This window comes from Somniosus microcephalus, chromosome 6, assembly GCF_052327205.1.
Source record: "Somniosus microcephalus isolate GS21.2 chromosome 6, FLI_Smic_1.0, whole genome shotgun sequence".
Lineage (NCBI taxonomy): Eukaryota > Metazoa > Chordata > Chondrichthyes > Squaliformes > Somniosidae > Somniosus > Somniosus microcephalus.
Genome location: NC_140992.1, coordinates 94,126,949 through 94,146,367, shown reverse-complemented (window position 1 = coordinate 94,146,367; position 19,419 = coordinate 94,126,949).

Here is a 19,419-nt window from a genome sequence, read left to right as displayed (position 1 = left end):
CATAGCATACAAGACTACAGACCAAATGCTGGAATATGGGATTAGATTAGACAGGGCTTGATGGCCGGCGCGGACACGATGGGCCGAAGGGCCTCTATCCATGCTGTATAACTCTATGACTCTATGATTGGTCAAGCAGCACATCACTCAACGCTAATGAGAGGTAGGATTGGTCAACCCCTAATGAGTGGATTTTTGAGGATTTTTGAACGTTGTTTGTATAGTGTCCGAACAATTTTTGTCTGACCAAAAAGTAAATATGCCTATTAGAGTCCCCGAATGATAAGCTTTATTTTGATATAACATATGTGTAGGTACGCTCTATAACTTTTGATTGTATAGCCGGACAGACAGACGGAAAGACAGACGGACCATTTTATCTATATGGATACTAGCTGGGGGAGCCCGGCTTTGCCAGGGCTGTTTTGGGGCGGGCGGTTTAAATCGAGTGCCAGGCTTTGGGGCCCTGTCTGTGTCCCTTTGTGAATCTGGTGCCGGGCAACATTTTAAATCGAGTCCCAGGCTTTAGGGCCCTGTCTGTGTCCCTTTGTGAATCTGCTGCCGGGCAACATTTCTACCTTTTTAATACCTTGAAAGATGAAAGTGAAAGTACTTATAAAACGTTTTTGGTAAATCTTATGTTATTTTTAAAAGAGAAACTAACTTTTTCAAAGCTGGATAAGGAGAGTAGTTTGAGCTGCAAGCAGTGAAACAATGGCTGGCAGATCCCTGAGATGAAAACGATTAGTCCCGCCCACACACACACTTAATACCTTGAAAGATGAAAGTGAAAGTACTTATAAAACGTTTTTGGTAAATCTTATGTTATTTTTAAAAGAGATACTAACTTTCAAAGTAGTTTGAGCTGGAAGCTGAAGTCATGGCACTGAAACAATGGCTGCCAGATCCCTGAGATGAAAACGATTAGTCCCGCCCACACACACACACACACCGATTGGCCAACCATCAGGGGACCGTACTGTAGGATTGGTCAATCGGGCCGGCACAGGATTGGTCAAACCTTGACGTCAGTCAATCAATGCTAGCAGATAATGAGTTTAATTTTGAAGGTTTTTTGCATAAGGCGTGAACAATTTTCGTCCGACCGAAAAGTAAATATGCTTACCAGCGTCCCGGAAGCGTAAGCTTTCTTCGGAGGTAACGCGCGCGTAGGTACGCGGTATAACTTTTGAGCGCATAGCCGGACAGACGCACACCCGAGGACAGACAGACAGAAGGACAGACAGATCGACTCCTTTATATATATATAGATATACAATAACTCTGTTCAGTCCATTGACCTAAAACTGTGATTATGTCTAATGGTATGATACGCACATATTCCAATGACTATGGCTCTAGTCTATTCAGGGCCGAGTTTCATGAACTGGGGTCTCTTCTGGGAACATTGTTTTCCCAGGGACACAGTACCTCATCTGGGGACTGTCCCCGGAAAACGGGGATGTACGGTCAGCCTACATTAGCTCCCGGCCCGGCAATGCCATGCATTTAAAATTCGATTCCTGTGTTCAAAGTTCTCCATGGCCTCGCTCTGGAATTCCCTCCCTCTTTACCTCTCCACCTCAACCAAGGGTGTGGAGAACCCCATTGTTCCACGGAAGCTCAACGTAAACTCGAGGAACAGCACCTCATCTTCCGATTAGGCACTTTGCAGCCATCCGGACACAATATCGAGTTCAACAATTTCAGATCATAACCTCAGCCCCCATTGCATTTTTACTTATATTTTTTTCCACCCCTTTGTTTTGGGTCTTCCCTTAACCCCCCACCTTTCCTTTTTTTTCTCTTCTCTCTCCCACATGGCAGCTGTCTCTTATCCTGCCAGTACACTTCACACCTAATCTGAGCTGTCTTTTGTCTCCACTGTCCTATTAGCATCGCGTCTGGTTTTGAATACCTCTTAATGTCTCTTTTACTTTTTTTGTTCTAATCGCAGCCCTGGCTTCGATCTATTTTATTTCCTTTCCAGTTTTGAAAAAGGGTTTCGACCCTAAACGTCAACTCTAATTTCTCTCCACGGATGTTGCCTGGCCTGCTGAGTTTTTCCAGCATTTTCTGTTGTTATTGTGGAGAACCCCACTGGGAATGGTTGTTCAAATTGGCCAGGTAACTAAACTGATTGTAGCTTCCTGTATGCCTTGTGTGTGTCCTTTTGTTTTGAATCAGTATCATTAAAGCAATACATCACTGGAATTATTGTGTGCTTGGATACTTAAATTAGTCATTGATCCAAACCAGGGTATTTCTGGTAAATAACATTCATATGTATTAAACCACTCCACAGTTGTCAAAACATTACTTTTACATAATATTACATAGGGAAATTATTGCTAATTAAAATAAAACTAGCCATATGATAAAGCAGTAGTCATTTCCAAAACACAATAACATTTTCAATAAAAGATTTCAATTGCATTGCCTTGCATCAGAATTTAGAGTTTAATGCAAAAGTGTCTGATAAGTAATGAGAATGTTGTTATTTTATATCATAGAATGATGCAGCACAGAAAGAGGACGTTTGGCCCATCGTGCCTGTGCCAGCGGCTCTTTGGTAGAGTTATCCAATTAGTCCCACCCCCTGCTCTTTCTCTGTAGCCCTGTAATTGTTTCCCCTTCAAGTATTTATCCAATTCCCTTTTGAAAGCTACTATTGAATTTGCTTCCACCACCCTTTCAGGCAGTGCATTCCAGATCACAACAACTCGATGCATAATTTATTTTTTCCTCATCTCGCCTCTGGTTCTTTTGTCAATCACCTTAAATCTGTGCCTTCTGGTTTCTGACCCTTCTGCCACTGGAAACAGTTTCTCCTTATTTAATCTATCAAAACCCTTTGTGATTTTGAACACCTCTATCAAATCTCTTCTTAACCTTCTCTGCTGTAAGTAGAACAGCCCTGACTTCTCCAGTCTCTCCACATAACTGAAGTTCCTCATCCCTGGTACCATTCAAATAAATCTCTTCTGCACCCTCTCTGTAAAAGATTTTCAATTTATCATTGGCTGAATAAATAGCTTTGTCTGTTTGTAACAGAAATATCACAAAAATCAATTAATATCAGTACACATTTATTTAATTTAATTTTTCATTTTAAAAGTTTCAAAAAAATAATGCAGAGGTAACACAACATGTACATATCTAGACAGGACGGTTATACAAAACCTCTACAAAACAGACCCTAGGTGGGCAGTTATAATTAATCATGGGGCAGATCAAGATAGTTGTAGTATGCTAAGCATCAGAGTTTAATAATATATAACAGTTACTCTGAATTTAAACAAAGGATAAATACATTTGATAGCATTCTTTCAATAACTGCTGGTCCTTGGATTTTTTCTTTGCATACGATTAATTTTAGAAGTTCATCAGAGAAGCTGTTCCAAGGAAAAGCTCCAACTACTTGCAACTGAGCAGCCCCACCAGAATGGTAGATTTTTTTTCTTAATCTGATATTTCCCCAATGTTTCTTTGTCTTCCAGTTCAATGTCAGCAAAAAGCAGGCATACATCTTTCACATTTACTGCAAATTAAGCAAATAATAAACTTTAAAAAAAATTGCAGTCAATATAAAACATGGCCCTAATATTAACTGGGATAAAATTAGTGTGAAAGGCATAGAGGGAGCAGAATTCTTAAAATGCATTCAGGAGAACTTTTTTAGCCAGTATGCAGCAAGCCCAACAAGAGAGGGACCTAGTTTTAGGGAATCAAGCTGGGCAGGTGGAAAGGGTATCAGTTTATATATCAGAGCATATTGGTGGTAGTGATCATAATTCAGTTTTTTTTAAATTTGTTTATGGGATATGGACGTCGCTACCTAGGCCAGCATTTATTGCCCATCCCTAATTGCCCTTGAGAAGGTGGTGGTGAGCCGCCTTCTTGAACTGCTGGAGTCTGTGTGGTGAAGGTACTCCCACAGTGCTGTTAGGTAGGGAGTTCCAGGATTTTGACCCAGCGACGATGAAGAGGAATGGCGATATACTTTTAAGTCAGGATGGTGTGTGACTTGGAGGGGAACTTGGAGGTGGTGGTGTTCCCATGCGCCTGCTGCCCTTGTCCTTCTAGGTGGAAGAGGTCGCAGGTTTGGGAGGTGCTGCTGAAGAAGCCTTGGCAAGTTGCTACAGTGCATCTTGTAAATGGTGCACACTGCAGCCATGGTACGCCGGTGGTGGAGGGAGTGAATGTTTAAGGTGGTGGATGGGGTGCCAATCAAGTGGGTTGCTTTGTCCTGGATGCTGTCGAGCTTCTTGAGTGTTGTTGAAGCTGCACTCATCCAGGCAAGTGGAGAGTATTCCATCACACTCCTTACTTGTGCCTTGTAGATAGTGGAAAGGCTTTGGGGAGTTACGGTAGTTATGGAAAAGGACAAGGATGGACCAGGAATAAAAGTTCTCAATTGGGGAAAAGCTAATTTTACTAAGCTGAGAGGTGATTTAGCCAAAGTTGACTGGAGACAGAAACTTGAAGGTAAATCAGTGTCAGAGCAGTGGGAGGCATTCAAGGAGGAGATAGTGAGGGTTTAGAGCAAGTATATTCCCTTAAAGAAAAGGGCGGGACTAACAAATCTAGAGCTCCCTGGATGGTAAGGGGCATACAGGGTAGGATAAAGAAAAAAAGGGAAGCTTATGACAGATACCGAGGACTCAATACTGCAGAAAGCCAAAAGTGCAGGGGTGAAATCAAAAAGGAAATTAGGAAAGCACATAGTGGGCATGAAAAAATATTGGCAACTAAAATCAAGGAAAACCCAAAGATGTTTTATAAATACATTAAGAGGAAGAGGGTAACTAAAGTAAGAGTAGGGCCTATTAGGGACCATAAAGGTAACCTCTGTGTGGAAGCGGAAGACATGGGTATGGTTCTTAATGAATATTTGCATCTGTTTTCACAAAAGAGAGGGACTTGAATGTAGGAAGTATGATTAAGAAGTTTGCAGATGATACAAAAATAGGCCGTGTGGTTGATAATGAAGAAGAAAGCTGCAGACTGCAGGAAGATATCAATGGACTGGTCAGGTGGGCAGAACATTGGCAAATGGAATTCAACCTGGCGAAGTGTGAGTTAATGCATTTGGGGAGGGCTAACAAGGCAAGGGAATACACTATAAATGGTAGGACACTGAGAAGTGCAAAAGATCAAAGGGACCTTGGAGTGCATGTCCACAGATCCCTGAAGGTAGCAGGACAGGTAGATAAGGTGGTTAAGAAGGCATACGGGATACTTGTCTTTATTAGCCGAGGCATAGAATATAAGAACAGGGAGGTTATGCTTGAACTGTATAAAACATAGGAACATAAGAAATAGGAGCAGGAGTAGGCCATTCGGCCCTTCGAACCTGCTCCGCCATTCAATAAGATCATAGAGTCATAGAGTTATACAGCACAGAAAGAGGCCCTTCAGCCCATCGTGTCTGCGCCGGCCATCAAGCCCTGTCTATTCTAATCCCATTTTCCAGCACTTGGTCCGTAGCCTTGTATGCTATGGCGTTTCAAGTGCTCATCTAAATGCTTCTTGAATGTTGTGAGGGTTCCTGCCTCTACCATCCTTTCAGGCAGTGAGTTCCAGATTCCAAACACCCTCTGGGTGAAAAAGTTTCTCCTCAAATCCCCTCTAAACCACCTGCCCCTTACCTTGAAACTATGCCCCGTGGTTATTGATCCCACTACTAAGGGGAAAAGTTCCTTTCTATCTACCCTATCTATGCCCCTCATAATTTTGTACACCTCAATCAGGTCCCTCCTCAGCCTTCTCTGCTCTAAGGAAAACAACCCCAGCCTGTCCAGTCTCTCTTCATAGCTGAAGTGCTCCAGCCCAGGTAACATCCTGGTGAATCTCCTCTGCACCCTCTCCAATGCAATCGCATCCCTCCTATAGTGTGGTGACCAGAACTGCACACAGTATTCCAGCTGTGACCTAACTAGCATTTTGTACAGCTCCATCATAACCTCCCTGCTCTTATATTCTATGCCTCGGCTAATGAAGGCAAGTATCCTATATGCCTTTTTAACCACCTTATCTACCTGTCCTGCTGCCTTCAGGGATCTATGTACATGCACACCAAGGTCCCTCTGATCCTCTGTCCAACCTAGGATCCTACCATTCATTGTGTATTCCCCAGCCTAGTTAGTCCTCCCAAAATTCATCACCTCACACTTTTCAGGGTTAAATTCCATTTGCCACTGTTCTGCCCATCTAACCATCCCGTCTATATCGTCCTGTAGCCTGAGGCTTCCCACCTCACTATTTACCACTCCACCAATTTTTGTGTCATCTGCGAACTTACTGATCATACCTCCTACATTCATATCTGAATCATTAATGTACACTACAAACAGCAAAGGACCCAGCACCGATCCCTGCGGTACACCACTGGACACAGGCTTCCAGTCACAAAAACAACCTTCGACCATCGCCCTCTGCCTCCTGCCACTAAACCAATTTTGGATCCAATGTGCCAAATTGCCCTGGATCCCATGGGTTCTTACCTTCTTGACCAGTCTCCCATGTGGGACTTTGTCAAAAGCCTTACTGAAGTCCATGTAGACTACATCAACTGCACTACCCTCATCCACACACCTAGTCACCCCCTCGAAAAATTCAATCAAATTGGTCAGCCATGATTGCCCCCTGACAAAGCCATGCTGACTATCCCTGATTAATCCCTGCCTCTCCAAGTGGAGACTTATTATGTCCCTCAGAATTTTTTCCAATAATTTCCCTACCACTGATGTTTGGCTCATGGGCCTGTAATTCTCTGGTTTATCCCTACTACCCTTCTTGAACAATGGTACTATGTTAATTGTTCTCCAGTCCTCTGGCACCTCCCCTGTGGCCAGAGAGGTTCTGAAAAGCCCCTGCAATCTCCTCCCTTGCCTCATACAGCAGCCTGGGATACATCCCATCAGGGCCTGGGGATTTATCCACTTTTAAGCCCGCTAAAACCACTAGTACCTCTTCCCTCTCAATACTAATTTGTTCAAGTATATCACAATCCCCCTGCCTGATATCTATGTCTACATCACCCTTCTCCATAGTGAACACAGATGCAAAATATTCATTTAAAACCTCACCTACATCTTCCGGCTCTACTCACAGATTGCCACTTTGGTCCCTAATGGGCCCTACCCTAGTTATACTCTTGCCCTTAATATACTTATAAAACACCTTGGGATTTTCCTTTATTTTGCCTGCCAGTGTTTTTTCATGCCCCCTCTTCGCTCTCCTAATTTCTTTTTTAAGTACCCCCCTGCACTTTCTATACTCCTCTAGGGCTTCCACTGTTTTAATCATTTGTATCTGCCAAAAGCCTCCCTTTTTTTCCTAATCCATTCTTGTATATCCCTTGCCATCCGAGGTTCCCTGGGCTTGTTGGTCCCACCCTTCACCTTTACGGGAACATGTTGGCGTTGTACTCTCTCTACTTCCTTTCTGAAAGACTCCCATTGCTTTGATGTGGATTTTCCTACAAATAGCTGATCCCAGTCCATTTTGGCCAGATCCTGCCTTATCATATTAAAATCGGCCTTCCCCCAAATTAGAACCTTTATTTCCGGTTCATCTTTGTCCTTTTCCATGACTACCTTAAATCTCACCTGTAGTGTATGTACCTTTAAGGGGAGAACTACTTTTTACAGCTCCTGTATACTGTAGTACCAGCAGTGACCACACCTGTATATAAACCCTGAGTAGGGATCTGTACTGTTTAGTTTTAGAGCAACCCTCATCCAGTAAACACCTGTTGATTGTTCCTCTGCAGTCTCTGTCGATTATTTGAAGGACACACTACCTAAAGATTCACGGATTTAACAGTGGCGACGAGTGGATTCAAACCTACCTGCAACTCATCGCAGAGGAGGCTGTGGAGAGCTGGGCTTGGTTCTCCAGTCGCGATGATCCAGCGCAGCGGGCTGGCAGCAGGTGCGGCGCAGACCCTTCCCGGACAGCGGCGGTGGGAGCCGACCGACGGCACAGAAAAAGGCAGAGCAGCGTCGACGGGTAAGAGAGAGGGTAAAGCGCACAGGGCGCAGCCGGGGTTCTGGACCGAGCGGCGTCAACGAGAGAGGCGCGCAGGAAAACGCGCAGAGCGCAGCCGCTGTTCAAGGGCTGAGCAGCGTCCGCGGGGGAAGAAAGGAAAGCGCGGGAGACGCCATTTGGGCCGCAGCGGAGAAGAAGGAAGAGCGCGGGAGACGCCATTTTGAGCCACAGTGGAGAAAAAGGGAGAGCGCGGGAAGAAAGGAAAGCGCGGGAGATGCCATTTTGAGCCAGCGGAGAAGAAGGGAGAGCGCGGGAGATGCCATTTTTAGCCAGTCTAACCACACCCAGGGATGCCGAAGAGTGGCAGTGTCACAGCGTTCGACAATGAAGTCGAAGATTGGGCGACATATGTAGAACGCATAGAAGTGTACTGCAAGGCGAATGAAGTGCCAGATGCCAGGAAAGCACTGGTTTTGTTGAATTCCATGGGTGCAAAAACATATGGCTTACTGCGAAACCTAGTAACCCCAGAGAAGCCAGTGGAAAAGGATTTTGAAAGCATAGTGGCAATCCTACAGGACCACTTAAACCCCACACCGCTGCTGATAGCAGAAAGATTTAAGTTTCACAAAAGGAACCAGCATAAAGACGAAAGTAATGCTGAGTATTTAACAGAACTGCGCAAGCTATCGAAACACTGCCAGTTTGGAACGGGACTCGCAGATACTTTAAGGGACAAGTTTGTGTGTGGGCTTCAAAGTGAAGGAACCCAGAAACGGCTTCTATCAGAAAAGGATCTTACGCTGGACAAGGCTTTCAGCATGGCAGTATCACACGAAGCAGCCGCACGGGGCACTGCAGAGATACAACGGAGACCGCAAGAATATGGCACAAATGAAATGTCATATGGAGCAGTAAAGTGTTATCACTGCGGCAGAACAACACACGACCATATGGATTGTTGGTTCAAGGACCAAGTGTGCAGACAGTGTGGAAAAGTAGGACACATAGCAAGAGTCTGCAGGGCGGGAAAGAAAACCAGCAGCAAGAAATCTCTACAGGAGAAGTACGAAAAGGTACATAAGGTGACGGAGAGTAGTTCAGACGAACAGAAAAGTGATACAGACTCCGGAAGCAAGGAGCTGGGTTGTCTGAAACTACATAATGTAATCAAAATAGAGGAAAATGCAAGCCCAAAGTTTTTTACGGCCAGACCGGTGCCCTATGCGATCCGCCCAGCCGTCGAAGCAGAGCTGGAAGGTTTGGAACGTTCTGGAGTACTGTCCAAAGTGGACTGGAGCGAGTGGGCTACACCCATCGTTCCTGTAATGAAGAGGTCGTTGAGTAATACGCCTGGGGAACCAAAGAAGATTGATCTGGCCCAGGCGTACCTGCAAATGGAGGTAGAAGAAGCCTCGAAACAGTACCTCACGATCAACACTCACAAAGGTCTCTACCAATACAACCGGCTGGTGTTCGGGGTAGCATCAGCTCCGGCTATTTGGCAAAGGGCAATGGATCAAGTCCTGCAAGGGATTCCAGGGACCCAGTGTTATTTGGACGACATCCTGGTCACGGGCGAAAATGACAGTGATCACCTCGCCAACCTGGAGCAGGTGCTCACTAGATTGAAGGAATATGGGCTCCGAGCTAATTGCCACAAATGCGAGTTTTTCCAGAAGCAGATCTCATATTGTGGCCACGTTATTGATGAAGCGGGGTTACATAAGTCCCCTGAAAAGATTGAGGCAGTAGTCAAGGCTCCAGCACCGGAAAATGTGTTACAACTGAGGTCGTTCCTCGGGCTGGTGAACTACTACCATAAGTTCTTGCCGAATTTGTCTACAGTACTACACCCACTGAACACCCTACTGCAAACGGGGGTACCATGGAAGTGGAATGACGAATGTAAACGAGCTTTCCAGAAGTGCAAAGAATTGATCACATCAAAAGAGGTGTTGGCTCATTTCAACCCAGCACTACCAATTCGGTTGGCGTGTGATGCATCACCCTATGGTATTGGAGTGGTGCTGTCGCACAAATTCCCGGACGGCTTGGAGAGGCCAGTAGCCTTTGCGTCTTGGTCACTAACCTCAGCCGAGCGTAACTACGCCCAGATTGACAGGGAGGCCCTCAGCCTAGTGTGGGGAGTGAAAAAGTTCAACCACTATCTGCACGGGCAGAAGTTCACCTTGCTGACTAACCACCAACCACTTGTCTCCATCTTTAATCCAAAGAAGGGCGTTCCGGTGATGACTGCGCAACAGCTCCAAAGATGGTCCCTTTTTCTAGGGGCGAACCAATATGAAATCGAGTATAAGGGCACGAAACAGCATGGAAACGCTGATGGGCTATCACGCCTGCCACTGCCTACTGCGGAGGAAGCACCAGCAGTGGACCCTGTCGAAATATTTCATTCGACTATAATTGAACGCTTGCCAGTAACTAACGAGGATATAGAGAAGGAGACCCAAAATGACCCGACTGTCTCGGGTATATGATTTGACGGTGAAGGGATGGCCAACACATGGCGACTCACTGTTGCCAGCATTCTCATCCAGAAGAGAACAGCTGTCAGTATGCCAGGGGACCTTGATGTGTGGATCCCGAGTGGTAATTCCACCCAAGTTAAGGGAGAGAGTGCTCAATGAGCTTCACGAAGGCCATCTGGGAGGGGTGAAAATGAAAAGCCTTGCTAGGGCTTATGTGTGGTGGCCGGGGATCGATCAGCAAATCGAGGACCTGACAAAGAGCTGCTCAGGATGCCAGAAGGTCCAAAATGCACCACCACATGCCCCTCTACACCCATGGGAGTGGCCCTCCTCTCCATGGCAACGGGTGCATATTGATTTTGCTGGTCCATTCATGGACTCAATGTTCTTAATAGCCGTGGATGCGCACTCGAAATGGCCTGAGGTGATCAAAATGTCCTCCACCACCACGGAGAAAACGATTGCAGTCCTACGGACCATATTTGCCAGGAACGGCTTGCCAGAGCAGATTTGCTCTGATAACGGACCACAGTTTGTGTCCGAAGAGTTTCGGAAATTTATGAGAAGGAATGGGGTAAGGCATTACACATCCGCCCCGTATCATCCAGCCACAAATGGATTGGCTGAGAGGTTCGTACAAACCTTTAAAAGGGCAGTAAGGGCCATGTGCGATGATGACATTCCACTGCAGCATAAGGTGGACAATTTCCTGTTAGCCTACAGAAATGCGACACATGCAGTTACCAACCAGACCCCGGCCATGATGTTCTTTAACCGAAGGTTGAGATCTCGTCTGGATTTGCTCAGGCCAAATGTACGAAGAAATGTTGAGAATAAGCAATTCCAGCACATTAATGAGAAGCCAACAAGGAGCTTCAATGTAGGGCAACCAGTCTTGGCCCGCGACTACCGAACAGAGGAATGGCAACCAGGAACGATATGCACACGGCAGGGGCCACTAATGTACACAGTGGATGTTGGGGAGAACATTGTGAGACGCCATGTCGACCAGATCCTAGCGTCACAGGAACGACTCAACCCCATGTCTCACGTACCTGGTGATGAACCCGACATACAGGTAGCATCTACCCCAGAAACAGTAGCATCGGAAGCTGATGAACCAACCGACGACAGGGGGGCAGAATCGCCTCCGCACCAAGAGCAAGACACTCAGGAAAGGCGCTATCCAGAAAGGATCAGGAAGCCGCCCCAAGACTGAATTTATAAATGGACTATTTTCAGTTAATGTTGCATGTTAAAAGTGTTAATTGTTAAATGAATGTTATGGTACTGTTAATCTAAAAGGGGAGGAATTGTAGTGTATGTACCTTTAAGGGGAGAACTACTTTTTACAGCTCCTGTATACTGTAGTACTGGCAGTGACCACACCTGTATATAAACCCTGAGTAGGGATCTGTACTGTTTAGTTTTAGAGCAACCCTCATCCAGTAAACACCTGTTGATTGTTCCTCTGCAGTCTCTGTCAATTATTTAAAGGACACACTACCTAAAGATTCACGGATTTAACATCACCGAATTATGGTCACTGTCACCAACATGCTCTCCTACTGACACATCATGGCTGATCTTCTGCCTCAACTCCATTCACCGGTCCTATCGCCATATCCCTTGATGCCCTTACCAGTCAGGAATCTATCGACTTCTGTTTTTAATATACCCAATGACTGACCCTCCACAGCCCTCTGGGGTAGAAAATTCCAAAGATTCACCACCCTCTGTGAAGAAATTTCTTCTCATTTCAGTCCTAAATGACCTATTTATACCAAAATAACAACAGAGAATGCTGGAAAAACTCAGCAGGCCAGGCAACATCCGTGGAGAGACAATAGAGTCAACGTTTTGGGTCAAACCCTTTGTCAAGACTGGAAAGGCACAGGAAATGAAATAGATTGAAAGGCCAGGCTGGGAGAGAACAAAAGAGAAATGAAGAGACATTAAGAGATATTCAAAACGAGACGAGATGGTGATAGGACTAGTGGAGACAAAAGACGGCTCTAGATTAGGTGTGAAATGTGCTGGCAGAATGGGAGACAGCTGCCATGTGGGAGAGAAAAAAAAGGGGGGTGGGGAAAGGGCCAAAACAAAGGTGGGGATAAAAAATAATAAGCAAAAATGTAATGGGGGCCGAGGTTATGATCTGAAATTGTTGAACTCGATATTGAGTCCGGAAGGCTGTAAAGTGCCTAATCGGAAGATGAGGTGCTGTTCCTCGAGCTTACGCTGAGCTTCTGTGGAACAATGCAAGAGCCCGAGTACAGTGAGGTCTGAGTGGGAATGGGGCGGTGAATTAAAATGACAGGCGACCGGAAGCTCGGGGTCATCCTTATGGACTGAATGGAGATGTTCCGCAAAGCGGTCACCCAATCTGCGTTTGGTCTCCCCAATGTAGAGGAGACCTCATCGTGAGCAGCGAATACAGTATACTAGATTGCAAGAAGTGCAAGTAAATCGCTGTTTCACCTGGAAGAGGTGTTTGGGGCCCTGGACAGTGGGAAGGGCAGGTGTTGCATCTCTTGCGCTTGCACAGGAAGGTGCCGGGCGAAGGGGAAGGGGTGCTGGGGGTGATAGAGGAGTGGACTAGGGTGTCTCGGAGGGAGCGGTCCCTACGGAATGCTGAAAGGGGAGGGGAGCGGAAGATGTGTTTGGTGGTGGGATCACTTTGGAGGTGGCGGAAATGGCGGAGGATGATCCGTTGAATGTGGAAGCTGGTGGGGTGAAAGGTGAGGACAAGGGGAACCTTATCGTGGTTCCGGGAGGGAGGGGCAGGGGTGAGGGCCTATTTATACCCTTTATCCTGTGGCTGTGGCCCCTGGTTCTAAATTCCCCAGCCAAGGGAAACATTCTCCCAGCATCCACTCTATCAAGCCCTGTAATAATTTTGTATGCTTCAATGAGATCCCCTCTCATTCTTCTGAATTCAAGAGAATACAGGCTTAGTTTACTCAATCTCTTCTCATACGACAGTCCCACCATCCCAGGAATCAATCTTGTGAACCTTCGTTGCACTCCCTCTATGGCAAGTATATTCTTCCTTAGGTAAGGAGACCAAAATTGTAGGTGTGGTCTCACCAAGGCCCTATATAATTGGAGTAAGACTTCTTTACTCCTGTACTCAAATCCTCTTGTAATGAAGGCCAGCATACCATTTGCCTTCCTAATGGCATGCTGCAACTGCACATTCACTTTCAGGGACTCATGTACAAGGACACCCAGGTCCCTTTGAGCATCTGCATTCCCCAATTTTTCACCATTGAGGAAATACTCTGCCTTTCTGTTTTTTCTACCAAAGTGGATAACTTCATATTTATTCACATTATATTCCATCTGCCATGTTCTCGCCCACTCACTGAGCCTGTCGAGATCCCCTTGAAGTCTCTTCACAACTGACACTGCCACCTAGCTTTGTATTACAGGTAGACTATCCTTTATCCGAAAACCTCGGGACCAGCCGTGTTTCAGTTTTCGGAGAATTTCGGATTTCGGAAGGTGGGTCGGCAGGGGTCCGTGGGGGGGTCGGCGGGGGGTTGTGCGCACGACTTACGCTGACGCGCAGCGTAAGTCGTGCGCACGACCCCCCGCCGACCCCCCCACCGGCCCCGACCCCCGCCGACCCCCTCGCCGACCACCCCGCGGACCCCCGCCGGCCCTGACCCCCGCCGACCCCCCCGCCGACCCCCCCCGCCCCCGACCCCCCCCGCCGGCCCCGACCCCCCCGCGGACCCCCGCCGGCACCGACCCCCCCCCCGCGGACCCCCGCCGACTTACGGTCGGGGTCGGCGACGGTCGGGGCCGGCGGGGGGTCGTGCGCACGACTTACGCTGATGCTCAGCGTAAGTCGGCGGGGGTTGGGGCCGGCGGGGGTCGGGGCCGGCGGGGGTCCGCGGGGGGTTGTGCGCACGACTTACGCTGGACTTACGCTGACCGAAAAAACCTTCGGTTTTTAGAGGGTTTCGGTTTTCGGAAGTCCGGATAAAGGGTAGTCTACCTGTATCAGCAAATTTGGAAATGTTACATTTAGTCCCCTCAGCCAAATCATTGATATAGATTGTGAATAGCTGGGGCCCAAGCACCGATCCTTGCGTTACCCCACTAGTAACAGCCTGCCATCCTGAAAAAGACCCGTTTATCCCTAATCTTTGTTTTCTGTCTGTTAACCAATTATCAATCCATGTTAGTATATTAACCCAATTCCATGTGTCCTAATTTTGTTCACCAAGCTCTTGTGTGGGACCTTATCGAAGGCCTTCTGAAAATCCAAATACACATCTACCAGTTCCCCTTTGTCTACTCCACTAGTTACATCCTCAAAGAACTCCAATAGGTTTGTTAAACAGAATTTCCCTTTCATAAATCCATGTTGACTCTGCCCAATCTTACTATTAGTTTCTAAGTGCCCAGTTATTGCATCCTTTATAATAGATTCCAGCATTTTCCCAACTACTGATGTGAGGCTAACAGGTCTGTCGTTCCCTGTTTTCGCTCTCCTTTCTTAAATAGCGGCGTTACATTTGCTATCCTCTAATCTGCAGGAACCATTCCAGAATCTATAGAATTTTGGAAGATGACAACCAATGAGTCCACTATCCCAATGGCCACCTCTTTCAAAACCCTAGGATGTAGGTCATTCGGTCCTTGGGATTTATTGACTTTTAGTCCCATTAATTTTGCTAGTACTGTCTTTTTACTAATAATAATTTCTTTAAGTTCCTCATTAGTTAGGCCGCAGCTAGAATATTGCGTGCAGTTCTGGTCACCCCATTACAGGAAGGATGTGATTGCACTAGAGGGGTTGCAGAGGAGATTTACGAAGATGTTACCTGGGCTGGGGAATTTTAGTTATCAGGAAAGATTGGACAGGTTGGAGTTGTTTTCTTTGGAACAGAGGAGGCTGAGGGGGGATCTAATTGAGGTGCATAAAATTATGAGGGGCCTAGATAGAGTGGATAGGAAGGAACTATTTCCCTTAGCAGAAGGGTCAATAACTAGGGGGCATAGATTTAAAGTAATAGGTCGGAAGTTTAGAGGGGATTTGAGGAAAGATGTTTGCACCCAGAGGGTGGTGGGGGTCTGCAACTCACTGCCTGAAAGGGTGGTAGAAGCAGAGACTCTCATCACATTTAAAAAGTACTTGGATATGCACTTGAAGTGCCGTAACCTACAAGGCTACGGACCCAGTGCTGGAAAGTGGGATTAGGGTGGATAGCTCTTTGTCGCCCGGCATGGACAAGATGGGCCGAATGGCCTCCTTTTGTGCTGTAAATTTCTATGATTCTATGATTCAATGGCCTTTTATGATGGGCTTTGATAATTTATAATGATAAATACAGATAATTAACAAAGTTGATCATTTTGAATATGGAAAATGGCCCATATGTATACCTTTCAAAAGGCATTTGATAAAATACCACACATTAGGCTTGTTAGCAAAATTGAAGCCCATGGGATAAAAGGGGCAGTGGCAGCATGAATACATACTTACTTGGCTTAGGGAGTTGTGTTGAATGGCTGTTTTTCAGACTGGAGGGAGGTATATAGTGGGGTTCCCTAAGGTTCAGTACTAGGACCACTGCTGTTTTTGATATACATTAATGACTTGGACTTGGGGGTACAGGGCACAATTTCAAAATTTGCAGATGACACAAAATTTTAAAGTGTAGTAAACAGTGAGGGAGATAGTAATAGACTTCAACAGGAGATAGACAGGCTGGTGGAATGGGCGGACACATGGCAGCTGAAATTCAATGCAGAAAAGTGTGAGGTGATACATTTTGGTAGGAAGAATGAGAAGAGACAATACATAATAAATGGTACAATTTTAAAGGGGGTGCAAGAAGAGAGAGACCTGGGGTGTTTGTGCACAAATTTTGAAGGTGGTAGGACAGGTTAACTAAGCAGTTAATAAAACATATGGGATCCTGGGATTTATAAATAGAGGCATAGAGTACAAATGCCAGGAAGTTATGTGAAACCTATATAAAACACTTTTTCAGCTCCAGCTGGAGTATTGTGTCCAATATGACACCAAGGTTGCGAACAGTGTGGTTCAGCCTCAAGCAGATGTTAGGGAGAGGGATGGAGGCAGTGGCTAGGGAACGGAGTTCAATCAAGTAACATATGTCCACATTTGAGAGTGACTGCCCTTGACATCAAGGCTGCATTTGACCGGGTGTGGCATGAAGGAGCCCTAGTAAAACTGAAGTCAATGGGAATCGGGGGGAAAAAATCTCCACTAGCTGGATTCATATCTAGCACAAAGGAAGATGTTGTGGTGATTGAAGGTCAATCATCACAGCCCCAGGACATCGCTACAGGAGTTCCTCAGGACAGTGTCCTAGGCCCAACCATCTTCAGCTGCTTCATCAATGACCTTCCCTCCAACATAAGGTCAGAAATGGTGATGTTCGCTGATGACTGCACAGTGTTCAGTGCCATTCACAACTCCTCAGATAATGAAGCAGTCCATGCCTGCGTGTAACAAGACCTGGACGACGTTCAGGCTTGGGCTGAAAAGTGGCAGGTAACATTCGCACCACAGAAGTGCCAGGCAATGACTAGCTCCAACAAGCGAGAGTCTAAACACCGCTCCTTGACATTCAATGGCACTACCATCACCGACTCCTCCACCATCAACATTCTGGGGGTCACCATTGACCAGAAACTTAACTGGACCAGCCACATAAATACTGTGGCAACAAGAGCAGGTCAGAGGCTAGGTATTCTGCAGTGAGTGTCTCACCTCCTGACTCCTCAAAGCCTTTCTACCATCTACAAGGCACAAGTGAGGAGTGTGATGGAATACTCTCCACTTGCCTGGATGAGTGCAGCTCCAACAACACTCAAGAGGCTCGACACCATCCAGGACAAAGCAGCCTGCTTGATTGGCACCCCCTCTACCACCACAGTCGCTCCCTCCACCACAGTCGTACCGTGGCTGCAGTGTGTACCATTTACAAGATGCACTGCAGCAACTTGCCAAGGCTTCTTTGGCAGCACCTCCCAAACCCGTGACCTCTTCCACCTAGAAGGACAAGGGCAGCAGACACATGGGAACACCACCACCTCCAAGTTCTCCTCCAGGTCACACATCATCCTGACTTAGAAGTATATTGCTGATCCTTCATTGTCGCTGGGTCAAAATCCTGGAACTCCCTACCTAACAGCACTGTGGGAGTACCTTCACCACACGGACTGCAGCGGTTCAAGGTGGTGGCTCAACACCACCTTCTCAAGGGCAACTACGGATGGGCAATAAATGCTGGCCTTGCCAGCGATGCCCACATCCCATAAAAACAAAGTTTAAAAAAAATGATTTTACTTTTTTCCATTTTAAAGATTTCAAGAAAAACAATGCAGAGGTAACACAACATGTGCATAACTAGGCAAGACAGTTACACATAGCTTCTACGGAACAGACTTCAGATGTGCAGTTATAATTATCACGATGCAGATCAAGATATGGGGCAGAAAGCCCTGATGCTTCCCCACCAGGAAGAGGGAAACCCAGCTCTTCACATCACACTGGTAATGGGTCACTTTTGTTTATCCAACTCTAGGTTAACTTCTGTCTTTGAAAAAAACAGCAATTAACTGCCACATACCAGGTTATTTTAGGACTAGCAACTTCCTGAAGCCTGAAACAGTCAATTGGTTCATTTCTTCCTCTGTTTTTCTGACATCCGCTATAATTTTTTGATTTTCAATGCTTAATACAAAGACCTGGAATATGTTGCCAATTCCGACTATCCTCAGACTAACTACGAATTCTAGAGGTCCCTTATCAGCTGAGATCAGCGCATTTATGAGACATTTAGTGTCATTTTTAGTCACTCTTCTTGTATTCAGCCAAACCATAAAATTAAAAGCTGCCCTTTCATTTCATCTATTAGAGTTTTATTTCAATGAAAATTATTTCAATATTTTTGTGCTCATCAAAATGAACCCAAGCAATTCTCTCAGAAATTATGAGATTACAGTTTTAAGCCGCAGATTCATATAGTCTATTCTTTAAAAAATATATCTTTAATCTCCAGTGTTCAGACACATCAGGCTGGATTTTCATCCATTATCTCAACCAAAATCAGCTGTGATAGTGGCAGAAAAAGTGGGTCCATCGGTTGGGAAGTCCTACTGCAGCATTCCTGCGCCAGTGTCAATTTTTCCTCCCCGTCCTTCCCTGCTCATTTCATGGAGAGGTGGAACTGACAAACCGACATATTTCCCTGCTTATTGACTGCCACCCTGCAGACAGCTTGGAGAAAGGTGGTAATAGTCAATTCAATTCAATTCAAATCGCTTTATTGGCATGATGACAAGTTACATCTTATGTTGCCAAAGCATCGGAAAACATTCATGTTTGTTCACAAAAATACAGATCTATCCATACAGTGTATAAACAGATATATCCCTGAGTGTATAAATATACTTTCATATAATTTATATATACTCTTTTCTTATATTTACTGGTTGTCCCTCTGTTTATGGCAAGCTGTAACATAGTGTGCCGCTAGTGTTACGCAATTTCTCTCTTCCCCTAGTAGGTATGGGAGTTTTTGGTCGTCATTCAAATTTCTGAATTCCAGGCATATTTTTGTGAATTTTGGGTAGAAATTCTCCCTTATGCCCTGATATTTTCTACAAGTAATAGTCCCTGGGTTGTGGCGGTAAGTCACTGGATAAAGAGAGAAGACTTAGTAGAGGGCTCCTCTCCTTTTATATAGCCCCAGCTACTAATTAGCCAAAGCCTAAGAAAAACATTCTTCTCTTTACCACCCCTTTTAACTCCTCTCAGATCACACTGCCATATTTTTCCACCCTTGCAGTGGTGAGTTTATCTTACCGGTGGGGATTCTACTGGGAGCTGGCGCTGTACGCCTCATTAGCCATGACCCAGGAAAATGGATCAGGTTTCCGG